Source organism: Macaca thibetana, chromosome 18 (genome assembly GCF_024542745.1).
Source record: "Macaca thibetana thibetana isolate TM-01 chromosome 18, ASM2454274v1, whole genome shotgun sequence".
NCBI lineage: Eukaryota > Metazoa > Chordata > Mammalia > Primates > Cercopithecidae > Macaca > Macaca thibetana.
This window is the reverse complement of record NC_065595.1, coordinates 46,111,438-46,128,074: the sequence shown is the minus strand read 5'-3', so window position 1 is coordinate 46,128,074 and position 16,637 is coordinate 46,111,438. Positions and strand designations below refer to the sequence as shown.

Sequence of the window (16,637 nt, the reverse complement as noted above, 5' to 3'; positions counted from 1 at the left end):
AAATATAATCATAAATTCCCATGTGGCTTACATGTGGATGATATATGCAAGTTAAAATAATGTAAACACGGCCGAGCGCGGTGGCTCAAGCCTGTAATCCCAGCACTTTGGGAGGCCGAGGCGGGTGGATCACGAGGTCAGGAGATCGAGACTATCCTGGCTAACATGGTGAAACCCCGTCTCTACTAAAAATACAAAAAACTAGCCGGGCGTGGTGGCGGGCGCCTGTAGTCTCAGCTACTTGGGAGGCTGAGGCGGGAGAATGGCGTGAACCCGGGAGGCGGAGCTTGCAGTGAGCCGAGATCACGCCACTGCACTCCAGCCTGGGAGACACAGCGAGACTCCGTCTCAAAAAAAAAAATAATAATAATGTAAACACTAATTAGTGCTTTATCTAAGATTGTTGTGTGGTTAAATTGGGAAGATTAAGCTAAGGGAAGCATGTGTGTGCTCATGTGTGTGGTATGAGAATGAGAAAACGTGACGGGGAGGCAGGAAAGAAGAGAGAGAGAGATAGGAAGAGAGGACACACACGCTGGAGGAAGTATTATGTATAATATCCTATATAGAATCCTTATCTCCCATAGTAGGAGGCCAACAGATAATATCAACATATGAAAATCAAAAAGTAGGTATATGAGTATTATGTGGGAATATGGAATCATCATCATAATGAACAGTTAGATGAAGATAGTTGCCTCTGGACTTCAAAGGTATAGAGAAGTGGATAGGAAATTCTTTTAAGCTCTACAGTTTTATGTGTGGTTTTTAAGAATATGTGCATGAATTTTTATTAATATGAAAAAGCTAATTGTAAAGAACATGAATGCCATGAATACTAGAGCTCTGTGGTTTTCAAGCAGTGCTTCCCAGGTTCATGGAGGGCTCCTGGAGTCCCCACAGGGAGTGTCTCGTGGAGGAGGGGGCTGAATAAATGGGGCCACAGGCTTTACACCTGTTACTGCTGATATGCCTTGTCATTGTTATGTTTCAGTGAACTATTTCCTTTGAAGAAAAGGTTCCATAGAAAACAACAGCAAGTTTGAAAAACACTGATAGTAGTATGCTTATTTGGAGAAAAACTGTTCCCAAATTGCTGTGGTTGAAATATGATTTGTCCCCACCAAAACTCATGTTGAGGCTTGGTTCTCAATGTGGTGGTGTTGGGACCTGGGGCCTCCAAGGGTAGATTATTAGGTCATTAAGAGGGAGCAATGCCTTTCTTATGGGAGTGAATTCTTAGTTACTTCGAGGTTGTTACAAAGTAAAGCTACCTCTCCTGTTGGGGTGGGGGTGTGTGTGTGTGTGTGTGTGTGTGTGTGCGCGCGCGCGCGCGCACATTCCCCTCTCACCTTCCCACCCTGTTACAAAGCAGCATGAGTTCCTCACCAGATGCAGCCACCCGTCTTGGACTTTCCAGCCTCCAGAACACAAATGAATATGCTGACTCAAACTACCAAACTCCATCCAGTTTGGTTATCACCTGTCATTTTCAGAATTGTCCTATTTCTAACCCTGGATAGATCTTTTAAAAAACTTGAATTAGAACCAGTTTTCACTTGGATTTCAAATATGGATTAGATATTTGATTATGAAAGTTTGCATGTTTTAAATGATGACATTAAGTATATTTTCATTTTGCTCCACAACCAAATTTTACCCTCACTTCTTTTTTTTTTTTTTTTTTTTTTTTTTTTTGAGACAGAGTCTCGCTCTGTCACCCAGGCTGGAGTGCAGTGGCCGGATCTCAGCTCACTGCAAGCTCCGCCTCCCGGGTTCACGCCATTCTCCTGCCTCAGCCTCCGGAGTAGCTGGGACTACAGGTGTCCGCCACATCGCCTGGCTAGTTTTTTGTTATTTTTTAGTAGAGACGGGGTTTCACCATGTTAGCCAGGGTGGTCTCGATCTCCTGACCTCGTGATCCACCCGTCTCGGCCTCCCAAAGTGCTGGGATTACAGGCTTGAGCCACCGCGCCCGGCCTTACCCTCACTTCTTAAGCAGTATCACATACAGTATATGCTGGCAGAGTTCAAATAAGTAATCCAATAGAGGTGGTCCTCTGTCCCTGGGATGAAGTTGAACATTCTGGTTTCACTGAGTGGTGGGTATATTTATGATTGTGCTCCAATTAGAGCTGCCTTTGGTTCCACAAAGGAAAAGTATCTCCACCCCCAAGGTATAGAAAAAAAATACAACAAAATCTTTAGTTTTTATTTTAATTTTTTATTTTTTGGAGACAAGGTTTTTCTCTGTCACCCAGACCTGGAGTGACACCCAGACACCTGGAGTGGTGTGATCACAGCTCACTGCAACTCCTGGGCTCAAGCGATCCTTCCATCTCAGACTCCCTACTTGGGTAGGTCCCAGCTACTTGCTGGGACCACAGGTAAATGCCACCATGCCTGGCTATTTTTTTTTTTTTTTTTTTTGTAGAGATGGGGTCTCACTATATTGCACAGGCTAAAAATCTTTATTTCTTTCATACTGAAGATAACCCATATGTTTTGCAAGCATGTTATATTGGTTGTTACTGGGGCTTTATAACCACTTAAAGACAAAACATCCTTAACTTGGTGAGTTTAATCTAGGAGAAAATCAAATGCTAAAACAGACACTCCTGAAAAAATGTACATCCTTAGTCAGTCTGTCTCTTTCATTCTCTTTGTTCTCCTCTGCACTCCACATAGTGTGAAATGCTGTGCCTGTTCTTTATGCTTCCATTATTTCTCAATATAAAGTAATTAAAATCTGCTTTGAAAAATATATGTAATCTAGTATAAAGTTTATATAAAATATATTTGCTATAAAGTATAGATTTACACATTTTATGTATTCTGAACTTATATGCATATCTCATTTGAAGTTGACAACTCTTTGAAGTATTATTATTCTCATTGTAGGGATGAAGAAATAGTGACCCTTGGTGGTGGACCTCTCCCAGGTTGTGCAGCTAACAAGGGATAAAGACCAAATGAAATCTTTATTTTCAGGGTTTTGGTCTACTTGGGCCAAACACTTTCTAATTAATAAAAAGGCTAATATTTATCAAAAGCATACATATAACTTTAAAACTTCCAGATCACATATATAGGATGACCAACTCTGGTTTGTCTGGGACTTTCCTAGTTTCAGGGCTGAAAATCCTGTATCCCAGGAAGTTCCTCAGGCTCAGACAAAACAGAATGGCTGGCCACTTTACATTCAGCAGTCAGTCCAAGAGACTGTAATAGATACCCATCATGGGAACTGAGAGAGACACAGGAAAGGAAATGCAAGTAGAAGAAAATGATCCAGAAAGTTTGTATAGACAAGAGTAAAACTGATTTCTTACCCTATCAAAGAAAACCAGTTGTAACAACCACCACAACCCAAAAATTGGCACCAACTTTTCAAAAATGTTTATGTAACCAAATGCATCTATACATTTAAGATTCATGTCTATATCATGAAGTGTCCCAAAGACGCACAAGCTTGGTACTACCATATCTTCAAAAGTAAAACCTCTCAAGTGTTTTATGAGAAGAAATCACAAAACGCTCAGACAGATATCCTAGGGTCAAATATCCTAAACATCTTTTTGAGATCTTGATCTCCTCAAAGTCTGCCTCATTGAAGTAGCTACTCCCCAACCCGACTTACAGTCTGCCCCCAACCCCTACCTATAGTGTGCCAGATTCTGTTTCCTGCCTGCTCTTCTCTCATTCTCACTGTCTTAAGAGTGTTCTTTTTCTTGGGTATTTCCCTTCTTTCCCTTTCTTAAAACCAACATAAGTCCCATTAATCTTCTTCTATGTCTCTTTAGACATTAAAGAGCATATTCATCCCCTTATGCTCCTCTCCCCCATAAGCTCCTGCAACAAAGATCCAGAGAACTAGAAATGCCTCTTCAAAGATGAGGAAGAGGGTGAGGAATGAGGAAATGCTGCAGTTATTTCTACTTGAATATTATAGTGTGTGTGTGTGTGTGTGTGTGTGTGTAGATTATGAAGGTAAAATAATGTCATTACAGAAAATTTACAAAAAGTGAATTAAGATTTTTCATAAAGGATCCACAATCATTTTGATAGGAATTTTTCAGCCTTTATGTTCCTCTCCGGTGCCTACAGGTGTTCTAATAGAGTTGAAATCATGGTGCACGTACACATACAAGCTGATTTTTAACCTAAGTAAGCATTAGCCTATACCATTCTGTTTTTTATCAAAACTATCATTGTTAGGCCGGGTGCAGTGCCTCAGGCCTGTAATCCCAGCACTTTGGGAGGCTGAGGCAGGTGGATCACAAGGTCAGGAGGTGGAGACCATCCTGGCTAACACGGTGGAACCCCGTCTCTACTAAAAATACAAAAAATTAGCCGGGCGTGGTGGTGGGCGCCTCTAGTCCCAGCTACTCAGGAGGCTGAGGCAAGAGAATGGCGTGAACCCAGGAGGCAGAGTTTGCATTGAGCCGAGATCACGCCACTGCACTCCAGCCTGGGTGACAAAGCGAGACTCTGTCTCAAAAAAAAAAAAAAAAAAAAAAAAAACCTATCATTGTTCCCCATTATTTGCTATCAAATATACTAATTATATTTTATATTAATACTATATGAATTATATTTATAATACTCTACTAACTATATATATAATACTAAGTATCTTTTGTAATTAGTATATTTGTACATACAGGCCTTTGCATGATTACAGTTATTTTCATGTGATAGGCATATATAACAGGTGTCCATTTCAACCAATGTTTAAGTTTATTGGCATTTAATAGGATTATAGATAGCATGCTGCTGTGGTTTTCATTTTTAAAATGTATGTGTGTAAGGTATACATGATGTTTTGATATACTCGTTTTGATATATATAGTGAGGTGATTACCACAGTTAAACAAATTAATATTCCATTGTTTCCTATACTTTCATGCGTGTGTATGCGCACATGTGTGTGTGTTGAGTACCTAATAATCCACTTTGGGAGGCCGATGCGGGTGGATCACGAGGTCAGGAGATCAAGACCATCCTGGCTAACACGGTGAAACCCCGTCTCCACTAAAAAATACAAAACATTAGCCGGGCATGGTGGCAGGTGCCTGTAGTTCCAGCTACTCAGGAGGCTGAGGCAGGAGAATGATGTGAACCCAGGAGGTGGAGCTTGCAGTGAGCCGAGATTGCACCTTAGCATACTGTATGCTAAATCTCTACACTTATTCATACTATATAGCTCTCTTTTTATACCTTTTGATCTATATCTTCCCATTTCTGCCTGCTCCTGGTAACTGTTGCTTTACTCTATTTCTATATATTTGATGTTTTTAAAAGATTACACATATAAGTGAGATCACGCAGGATTTGTCTTTCTGTGCCTGGCTTATTTCACTTGGCATAATGTCCCCCAAGTTTATCCATGTTATAGCAAATGGCAGGATCTCTTTTTGGAGGGCTGGATAAGATTCTGCATGTGTATATCACAATTTCTTTTCTCTGTCAATGAACACTTTGGTTGTTCCCACATCTTGGTTATTGTGAATAATGCTGCGATGAGCATGGAAGTGCAGATACCTTTAGGAGTTGGTGTATTTCCTTTGGGTATATACCCATAAGAGAGATTGCTGGGTATATTTTTAAGTTGATTGAATTTAATAAGATAATAAATAGCATGCTGCTGCTTTGAATCTTCCATATTGTTCGTAGAGCCCCTGTTTTCTAATGCAGTTTATGTATAGTTTTTCTACTTTTTCTTGGACAGTGTCTATTTTAATTACTTTTAAATGACTTGGATGTACTGATGTTTTCTCTTTTAACAAAAATCACAATTATACTCCAAATTATTTTTGCATAAAAAGTATATGCTTTTAAAAATAAGTGATATGACAAAAATATCAGCTATAAAACTATCACCATGAGAATATTTCCTGTCCTAGTCTCTTAAGGATATTTATTACAGAGGAAAAAAATAACAGAAGTCATTTGCTTTTCAGTGACCATGTTCTTCATACACATGGATGTCTCACAGATCAGCTAAGACCTGTGTTTGAACACCTTGGTCACCCCTGCAAGGAGCCTGCTACCAGCATTTGCCATCCACAGAACTGTGCTAATAGAATCTATTTCTGGAGAATGGAGGAGAGATTAACTTCTTGTTCATGATAAATCAAGGGTATCTGATTTGCCTGTTACATGCCCAGTTTTCTCTGGAAGCAAGCCCTAGAAGCTGTTTTTCTGATCTAATCCTGACTCTCATGTTAGTGCTTATGAAAGAGAAAAACATTTACTCATGATAAAGACTGAGTTCTAGCCATTGTAAATCTTATCAATGGCCTTGTGAAGGTTGGGGGAAAAAGGAAGGAAAAAATTGATTGTGCTCACTCACACTTGCATCTGGACTAATGCTCCTATTCCCGTTGCAGAGTGTTCTGAGATTTCTGGAAATAGCAGCAGAGATAAAGTTGGGAATCTTAGGAGATATTTGACTGATGAATGTCGCACTATAAGGAGTGGCCAGTAACAGTTCAATAAGGAAAATTGTTATAGTTTACTCATTACTGGGAAATATTAGCAAACCTAAACATTTCATTTTTTTCTCTATTTTTCTTATAAGCCACCAAGATTGGTAGAAGTGCTCTTAACAAATATTTGCCATGTTAATATTTAGAAGCACACACATGCATACATACATACATAAGATGTATGATGTTTTTTTGGCTTCAGTAAAGGTACTTGGTACATACTATACATTCTATATAATATTTTGGTTAATTGCTTGAAGAGAAGCATATTTTTCCCAAGACAAATACAAAACTTATTTATCTAAGATGTGGGCCAACAAATAACCGTTTTCCGTAGGTTAAGATGTACACTTGTACATGAGCAGTTCTTCAGTTTCAACAACCATTTTTTGAGTATCAGTGATGTGCTAGTGCTCACTCTGAGATACAACAAAGGTGAACAGAGCAGCTGAATGTGAACCATCGGTGGCCGCACCTCTGTCCACCCTTCTTAGTTCGTTTGTGTTTTGACACCATGTGTTAGCCTTGAGAAGGCGTGTTTTTGACAGAGGGATAAAGAAACACAGGGACAGAAATGTGTACTTTCTGGACTATAGGGTTATTTCTTTCCATTTATTTGTGAAGTCATCAGAATGCCTGTCTGTCAGCATTACATAGAGCCTGCAGTTTCCCTAAGAAACTGTCAACTTTGGGGACAAAATTAAGGAAAGTTTCTTACTCCTCGGTTTCTATCTTTTGATCTTTTTAAAAGACATCTAATAACAAAGTCAGGCTAAAAGGCTAAAAGCTGGTTGGCCACCAATCTGTATGGGGCATCAAAATATCACTGAAATAGGCTAGTAATATGATGCCAATTCATCAAGTTTTCCCTCGTGGTTTCTCAAAATGGTATTGCCCTAGATATGGTAAAATATAACCTAAAATAGAAGATTCAAAACCATCAACAAACAAACAAAAACAGAAAGCTTGCTTTCTGGCATCACCGTTTTGCCGTTGAATATTTTTGAGATGTCCATGTAAGTTCCAAGGAGCAGCTGCAGCCACACCACCACCCTGAGCCCAGCCAGCTGACAGTTGCCTAGAGCTGGCAGCCACAGCTAGCTGAAATTTGGAAACCCCGAAATGCCTAGGGTTGAGATGTGTCCAATTACCAAAATTATAAAGCCTTCATTAGGCTTTTGAAGAAGTTGTGTGGTCTGTAGAATTGCATGTTTTGAACATAAAGTGGTTAGTTATTTTCAGAGGCAGGAGATCTTTTGGCCCCAGTTACCACTAAATATTAATAAATATTAAACACAAGTTAATTAATGGTGATTTAAAGGGACCCATTATTGTTAATTCATGTCAGACCCTATTTGATGAAATGTATCTTTTTCCTTGTTTCCATTCACTCAATTTCTCTTCTTTCAGATATACACGTGTATAACACACACACACACATACACACACACACACATACACACACACACACACACACTCATTTCCTTTTCCAGTCCGTGCTCACGTTTTGCAAGACAGTCCTGAAAAAGAAGTTTCAATAGGAAGGTAGAAGTGGTTTTGCACCCTCTCCCGTTGAAATCAGTTTTTCCACAATTCTTACAGCAAGTTTTTCTCTAACAGAAAATGTACAGATTGAACAGTTGCCCTCCAAAACACTGGCAAGCAGGCGGCACGATGATTTCTTCCTCTTAACGGATCCCAACTCATTTACTAAGACTCATTCAACTTTTAACAAAAAATTTGCCATTTCCCTTTCTTACTACAGTCATAGCCATTCTCTGTAAAATTATATGTGGATATTAAAACTTAAATGCTGTCCTACAATAAAAATATTTTTAATACCCTAGAATATTTTTTCAGTTCTCCTCAAAGTTAAGAAAAAAAAAACTGATTTGTATTTTGTGTACCTGGGAAGTTGTTCATGCTGAGTAACAGTACAAAACTTGAGCTGCCTTGCTTTCTGCTTCCAGGAATGCCAATCAGAGAACATTCTTTTTCAGGCAGCCAAGTTTGGAAGTCAGTTGGTTTCTGGCAGTGAGTAGGGGGAGGGGATGGCAGGCGAAGCACAGTGAGTCCTCGGGCTGATGTTCAGCTTCCAAGTGTTTCCGTAATATCCATCAATGAAAGCATCTCCTTTTACCCACACAGAGACAGGTAAAAAGACAGCTGAGTAAATCAGCATTAGAGGTAACAGCGGAAGCTCAGTCAGAGGGAGGGGGGAGGGAAGGCGCATGAAAGCCTGCCATTGGCGAGCTTACCAAAGGCATCTGCCAGTGGGACTTCAATGGAATGTGAAACCAAATCATTTTCAAGTTAAAGATAGACACAGTATACACCAGGATCTAGAGGCTGGATTTCATACTCATAGCTCTCCCTAGAAGTTCAGGGAGTTCTGTTATGATCTCTGTTGTAATTAACAATTTGGTTCAAGTTTGTTCTTTAAATGGATGTGCTAAGAATTCATGTATGTTCTGGATGTACTGGAATTAAAAGGATTTAAGAAATCATGGTGTGCATGCTGTAGGGTAAGTGAAAAGATTGGTTTTTAAGGTGCATCGCTTTTCTGGGATGGTTAATGTTGAATTTTTCTTTTTATCGGTGTGAATGAAAAGGCGATAGTAAAGATTTTTCACTGTTGTAGCTTGCTTATCTTTCTTAAGATAGTTGGTATTTTACATTTTGTGCAGCAGAAAGAGGATTTTAGCTTAGTTTTGAAATTTACATTGCAGGTCTGTAACTTCAGTTTCGACTTTATCCTTATTTGTTTTTTCCTCTATTCTTCTCTATGCACTATGAGTTTACTGAGTTACAATCTCAGTAGTTTTATGTCACAACACAGACTGAGTGTTACTATGTCTATTATGCCATTGGATGAAAGTATATTATTGTGAGATGGAGTTCAGTTTCCCCTGCATGGTACTAAGTCACTTCCCAATTTGAGAAACAAAAAAAGAAGGAAAAAGGAGAGGAAAGGTGCTCTTAAAGGTGACCTAAAACTGCATAAGGAGCCTTTAGAAGATATTCTACTTTTTAAAAAGCAACTGAGAAAAAAATAGGCAGTTTTCAGAAAGAGAAGAATTAATAGAAGTTATTTTTTAGTGTTGCCTTATTAATTCCAAGCAGGTTCCCCTCCTTCAAAAGAGAAAGAAAAGCTGATATTTGCTAAGTGAATGGAGGCATTCTGATTTTACAGAGCTTCAGAGAAGACGAGGGAGAGGAAGGGTTGTCTGATTTTGCTGTTGTCGCACTGTTCTAGGATTCCAAACTTCTTCTTGAAAAGAATGACAAACTTTAGTTCTCTTCATGTTTTGCCCATGTATAGGTTTTGTGTCTTGTTTTGTCAAATGACCTCTCCCTCTGCTCTTAGAGACAGCTTTTCCAAACTTGCACAGCATTCCTTCTGAATAAATACTGTCCATAATAGTCACAGAGTACATGGTGTGAATTGGAAATTCTACTTTATATGGGGAAAATAAATCTGCTGACGCTGTTATTACAGAGTGCACAGATGAACAGTTGTTAAATGTAACTGGCCAGTTTTTTGTCTTGTCAAATAGACTAGATTCTAATGAGCTAAGTTGGCTAAACTAGGTACAAACAATGAAGGGGCTTATTATGGATTTTTCATTCAACTTTGATGAGAATAGTAATATACTGTGTTACTCTTCTAAAATGAAAACTGGTCATTATATTGATAAAGTCATTTGATTTTACAACTGCTGAGTAATCTAGTAAGGCCAAACAAATGTGAAGTTGGCAGAGCTCAGTTTTGATGCCCCTTTCCTCCTTTCTCTGTCCAATTTTCCCTCCCTCTCAGTCCTCCTCCTCCCTCCAGACCTCTGATGAATATGACTACTCAGCCCCCCTCTTTTCTTGTCAAGCAAGACCTATACTCAAGAAAGAATCTGACTTGAGAGTTTTAAAGTCAATGTACTAAGTCCACCAGTATTTTGCTTTTCAGCATAAACATCTGACTTTGTGACAGTTTAGACAATTTGTTAAATGATAGTTAACCTTGGGTAATACTTACAATTAACCCCTTTAGGTAGCAAACAATTGCCAATTGTGGTTAATTTTCATTTCCCCATGACCAGGTGTTAACTTTGTAAATTTTCTGTGGTCACATTGGATGCCTTGTGACATTGCATTACCAATTGTGTACTGAATGGTTGACGATAAGAATGAACCTGGCAGAAATCACACGTGCTTCCAAGAAGTTTGTGAATGCATGCACCTGGGTGCTTACCATACACTCGGGTACACACACAAACACATGTAGGCATGCCATTTATGTAACTAATATGTGTTTGATTGAATTATATAATAAATGAAAATATGTTAGGTTTATCAGTGTGGGATTTGGGTTTTTTTTCAGTGTGTCAAAAACAAAACACATACACAAAGAGAATACAAAATGTAAAATTCTAAAATGAAGAATTTTAAACTGTGTGGCGAAACAGTGTTGAAAGAAAAGGAGACAATTTCTCTGCTACCATTATATCACTTTTATAGTTTCTAATTCTTGTATAAAATTGTCAATCTTGGCTTTTATTCCTTTGAACATCCTAAGTGTAGTTTTATAATATATTTCTGATAATTATATTATCTCAAGTGTTACTGAATTTGTTTCTATTATTACTGTTCCTACTAGTTCTCATTCATGGTGTCTTAATTTCGTGGTTGCTTGGGTATCTGACTCTTTGCTGGAAATGTATTTTTAAAATTACATTATAATTAAAGATCGTAAGAGTAAGTTGAGACCTAAGTGATAATGTTTTCCTCCAGAGAAGACTTTGGTTTGCTTCTGCCAGGCACCTGGGGGCGATATCAGACCAGAATCGTCTTAGACAAAGTACAGCTCCTGATGTTCCCTGAATCACCTCTGTGACAAGAAGGCTGCAAATCAGTGAGAGGAATGGCAGGTTCACTCCTCCCCTAAAGGAGAGTATGACCTTTCATGACACCAGCATAAAGCCCCACCTGAGGGCCAAGGACTTTGACTTTTCTATGAAGCACAGACAGCTACTTGAAGTATAAAGCTGGATTCTCAGATCTTTTTTCCTGATAGTCATATACCCAAGGGCTTTTAAAAGTGACCTCACCTCTCTGATTTCTGATCTTCTCCTAAGTTTTCATGTGCCAAATCTTCACCATCTTATTAAAGGCTCTTTGCTGTTTTTTGTTTGTGGTTGGTTTTTTGTTTTGTTTTGTTTTGTTTTTACTCTGTTGCCCAGGCTGGAGTGCAGTGACATGACGTGATTGATCTCCGCTCACTGCAACCTCTGCCTCTTGGGTTCAAGCGATTCTCGTGCCTTGGCCTCCCAAGTAGCTGGGATTACAGGCGCATGCCACCATGCCTGGCTAATTTTTGTATTTTTAGTAGAGTCGGGTTTTCAACATGTTGGCCAGGCTCATCTAGAACTCCAGGCCTCAAGTGATCCACCTGCCTCAGCTTCCCAAAGTGTTGGGATTACAGGCATGAGCCACCATGCCCGGTGTCTTTACTGTTTTTATATCTCATATATCTTACTACATCGGGTATATCAATCCAAATTCTCTCATTACTGTTACCAGAAATGGAAATTCATCCTACTGCTATTATAGTTGTTGTTGTTGTTGTTTTTTACACTTTTCATTCTAGAGAAGATATCGAAGTTTGCTGATATCATTAATGATTTCAGATAATTTTTCTGATTTTATTTTTTAGTTGTGACCTGATATATTTAGACTTTTTGGAGAAAATTGCATATACATGCTGATTGAAAGATTCGTGTTTTCTGACTTTATTTGAGCTGTCAACACCACTTAAAAGTTCTTTTTTTATTATACTTAAGTTGTGGGATACATGTGCAGAACGTGCAGGTTTGTTACATAGGTAAACATGTGCCATGGTGGTTTGCTGCACCCGTCAATCTGTCATCTACATTAGGTATTTTTCCTAATGCTATCCCTTCCCTAGCCCCAAACTTCCCGACAAGCTTCAGTGTGTGATGTTCCCCTCCCTGTGCCCATATATTCTCATTGTTCAACTCCTACTTATGAATGAGAACATGTGGTGTTCGGTTTTCTGTTCCTGTGTTAGTTTGCTGAGAATGATGGTTTCCAGCTTCATCCATGTCCCTCCAAAGGACATGAACACATTCTTTTTGATGGCTGTGCAGTATTATTTGTCCCGAGCTGGCCCCTTTCCTTGGCAATTTCTTTAATCTCGAATCCACCCCACAAGCATCCTTCACTCTCAGAGGTTGATTTTGACTGTTTCTGCTTTCTCTTGGCCTGTATCCAGTATTAAGACATTTTAAAAATCATCTTAAATCCCATGCTTTCCATTCTCTCTGCAGTTGCTCTACTTCAGGTCTTCATCATTTAACTTGGCTATTATATGGTCTTCTAGTTGTTCTCCTGTCTCTAAGGTCCATCCACATCCTCACCCTGCCACTACACACACATCTTGCTGAAACCAACATACCCATTTTCTAAAAACTATAGACTTCAATTAATTGCTCCCCTACTTAAAAATCTTTAGTGGTTCATGACTCCCTTCAAAATAAAACTTACTGTCCTTAGTATGTCTTAAAAGGTCCATCCCAAAGCCTCGACCTATTTCTCAAACATTGACTCCACTACTTCCCTGGTTGTCACCAATACTTCAATCACACACAATGGCTGCCTCCACAACATGCCATATACTGTCTTAGCTCTGTGCTAGTCTACCTCCTTCCTCCCCCCTCCCCCCCAGAATGCCTATTGCTTCTCTCCTTTGTGGGAAAACCCTACTTTTCCTTTAAGGTTGACCTCATAAGTCACCTTCACTGTACTTTCTGTACTTTCTTTTTAAGTGTAAAACTCACCCACTATTCTGGGAGTCCCTAATGCTGTGGCTTGTGTCTTACACACTTTTTTATTCTCAGTAACTGACACATAGGAACCACTGAAAAAATGTTTAAGAAATGAACAGATGACTATTCCAAAGAAGTTTGTTTCTGAGGCATTTCTTTTGTTAATATATTCTTTTCCATTCTAAACATCATTTTTTCTTTTGACCTTAGACTCTGTCTAGAATAGTGATCATTAGTAATCCTGTATGTCAAGTGGAGTCAGTAAAAACATGTTTATTTGTTTGATTGTTGTCACTGTCTTGGGGAAAGGGAGTTCCTTATTTCCTTTTTTTTTTTAACCAAATATGATGTATAACTTGATTGTGATGACAAGAGAGAGAGAAGGAGTTTAAATATGGTGAATCAGCTGCATATTATCAGAGAGATTCATAATCAAAAGAGTCATAGAGTGGGAAAACTGACATATTTCAACAAATCTACTCCAGAATGTTAAATAGCACAATGGGAAAATGTCAGTGAGGCACAACTAAATGAAAATTATCTCATTGCACACAACCTCAGTTTCAGCCATTAGAAAACACTGGGTTGTTTCAAATCACAGTGTGGTGCTACAAAGAAAGCAGTTGAGTGTTTATGTAATATAATATTGTGACCCTAATCTTGAAAGCTTGTGGAAAACTTTTCTTAAAATTTTTAAGGCCTTGGCCAGGAACGGTGGCTCACACCTGTAATCGAGCACTTTGGGAGGCCGAGGCGGGTGGATCACGAGGTCAGGAGATGGAGACCATCCTGGTTAACACGGTGAAACCCTGTCTGTACTAAAAAGTACGAAAAATTAGCGGGCGTGGTGGCAGGCACCTGTAGTCTCAGCTATTCGGGAGGCTGAGGCAGGAGAATGGCGTAAACCTGGGAGGCGGAGCTTGCAGTGAGCCGAGATCGCGCCACCGCACTCCAGCCTGGGTGACAGAGCAAGACTCTGTCTCAAAAAAAAAAAAAAAAAAAAAGTAAGGCCTTGAAGTGCAATTTGAATATCATCTTTCTAAAAGCCTATGCTAAGCAAAGAAAAACGGTATTTGTTTATTAAACATTGAATATAGTTGATGGGAACCAGAGGAAGAGGAAATATAAGTTATTAATTCCAAGGATGTTTAATTAATTTTATATTCTTTGGACCACTTATAAACTTTTTACACATTTATTGTGAATCTTTGATATGCCAACTTCTAAGATTTGGATAAATAAGAAACTTGGCTTATATTATTTCTCATACAGGACACTCCTACCTTCATAAAGAGAAAAGCCCCAGTATGGGTGGGGCCAAAATGTATCTTCAGAAAACATCTTTGAATTTAACGAAATATTCAAACTCAGTGTTTGAGATCCCAAAATTCTTCATCACAAAATATGAAAATATGATTCTGGCCTTTCTTTTTTGCCTCATCTATGAAAGCACTCTAAACTAGCTCTTGAATAATGGCTGATTTCTAAATCATAACTTCCAAATAGCTGAACTCATTTTTCTCATTAATTCAATAATTTGAGCTCCTATCTTTTGTTCCAACTGTGTAGGCAATGAAATTACTTATTCACCCCCTTCACAGGACACTGGTACTGAAGGATACCATGTTAAAACAATGAATTTAATTAATAGTTTTTTTCTTTTTTGTTGTTGAAAAGGGAAAACAAAACCTTCAAACCTGAAAAATTCCATATCCCTTCATTTTACTTTTTCTTATTATAGAAGCAATGTAGGAAAATCATGACTTTACTTGTTTGGGATTGTCATTGTTTTGTGTTCTTGTTGTTGTTTCTTTTTTGAGACACTGTCTTGCTCTGTCGCCCAGGCTGGCGTACTGTGGTGCAATCTCAGCTCACTGCAGCCTCCACCTCCTGGGTTCAAGCGATTCTCCTGCCTCAGCCTCTCAAGTAGCTGGGATTATAGGCATGCACCACCACACCTAGCTAAGTTTTTGTATTTTTAGTAGAGATGGGCTTTCATAATGTTGGACAGGCTGATCTCGAACTCCTGACCTCAAGTGATCTGCTCGCCTCAGCCTCCCAAAGTGCTGGGATTACAGGCGTGAGCCACCGTGTCCAGCCAACAAGTTTCTTTATGTATCTTTCGTTGATATTTTAAATGTATTTGTCCTAATCTCCACACATATTTAAAAAGTCATTTTGCCTTTCTCAACAGCTAGTATTTTCTTCTCAGAAAGTTAAGTTAGAGGATAGTCTTGAGATTCTTAAAAAAATCTCTTGTTTAGGAGATACTTTTATTACAGAAGAGTTTAAAGATACCTGAATAAATTCTGATAAATAGTTAAGTCAAATGTGTATTTCTTATTACATATTGAATTAAATCTTAACATAAAGTAGAAATACATTTATTTGTATAAATAAAGCTGGACTTGGCATTTTTACAAAATAAAAATGATGTAAAGATGACTCAGACACTCTGAATCATGAAAGTTTTGTAAACCTCTAAATATTTTAAAAAGAGCAATAGAGTTACTTTATTTTTCTAAGTCTCAGTTTATTTTTTATACTCATTCCTATATAGTGTGATAGTTCATAGGTTTATAGATGCTGAAGCAATGAATTCACTGAATGAATCACAGTTCAGGAACACAGATACCTTAATTAGTTTTTTAAAAGATATAATTTTGAATGAAATTTATCTTCCAATGCATATGAACTTCCAGGTCTTAGATTGTTCATTTCTACACATTTGTAGAATCATGTTTACTAACGAAAAGATATTTAACACCTCAGATAAGTGTAGCAATTCTTCCAAGATGCATCCAATGTTTGAAGTTATTTTGTAGGTAAGAGACATATATTTTATTTTATATATGATAAAACTAAGATGTAGACATATGAAGTGTTCCAGATACACTATGGGTCATTTCCTCAGGTAACAAGCAACTCTCAATTTCAGTGACATAGAGAAACCAGATTTCCTTCTCACTTACACAATTTAGCCACCACAGACTGGCTGAAGGTTTTTCTCTACACAGCTATTTTCACCTGGAAATGACTCATTTTCCTTATGATCACATTCCCTTAGCCAAAGCGTGCCATATGGCCACACCTAACTTCAGTTGGATGGGAAGTATACTATGATCCTACCATTGATCTAGAACAGGTGAGCCCCAGTACTGGGACTTAGCCCAGGAGGGTTTTTGGCTTTGGCTAGGGCAGGAAAGAATTCAAGGGCAAGCCAGTGGTGTTAGACAGCAACTTCTACTGGCAGTGTACATCAGCAGCAGAGGTGCTGCTCCTTGCAGAGCAGGGCTACCCCAGAGTG

At 38.6% G+C, this 16,637-nt stretch overlaps 1 protein-coding gene across 20 annotated transcripts in view; it reads left to right on the top strand.

Moving 5' to 3' along the window:
- The window catches only part of DTNA (dystrobrevin alpha), a 403,482-nt gene that overhangs the window by 96,546 nt on the left and 290,299 nt on the right, over window positions 1-16,637 (top strand). For 2 of the 20 annotated variants that reach the window (XM_050767229.1, XM_050767226.1), the window contains exon 1: window positions 8,732-9,016. The exons of 13 other annotated variants lie outside the window; for them this stretch is intronic. The gene's annotated coding sequence lies outside the window, so the exon portion shown is untranslated. Of the gene's footprint in view, window positions 1-7,949; window positions 8,646-8,725; window positions 9,017-16,637 lie in introns of those variants that run through there. 5 more of the 20 variants (XM_050767210.1, XM_050767209.1, XM_050767224.1 and 2 more) reach the window with 5 other exon arrangements.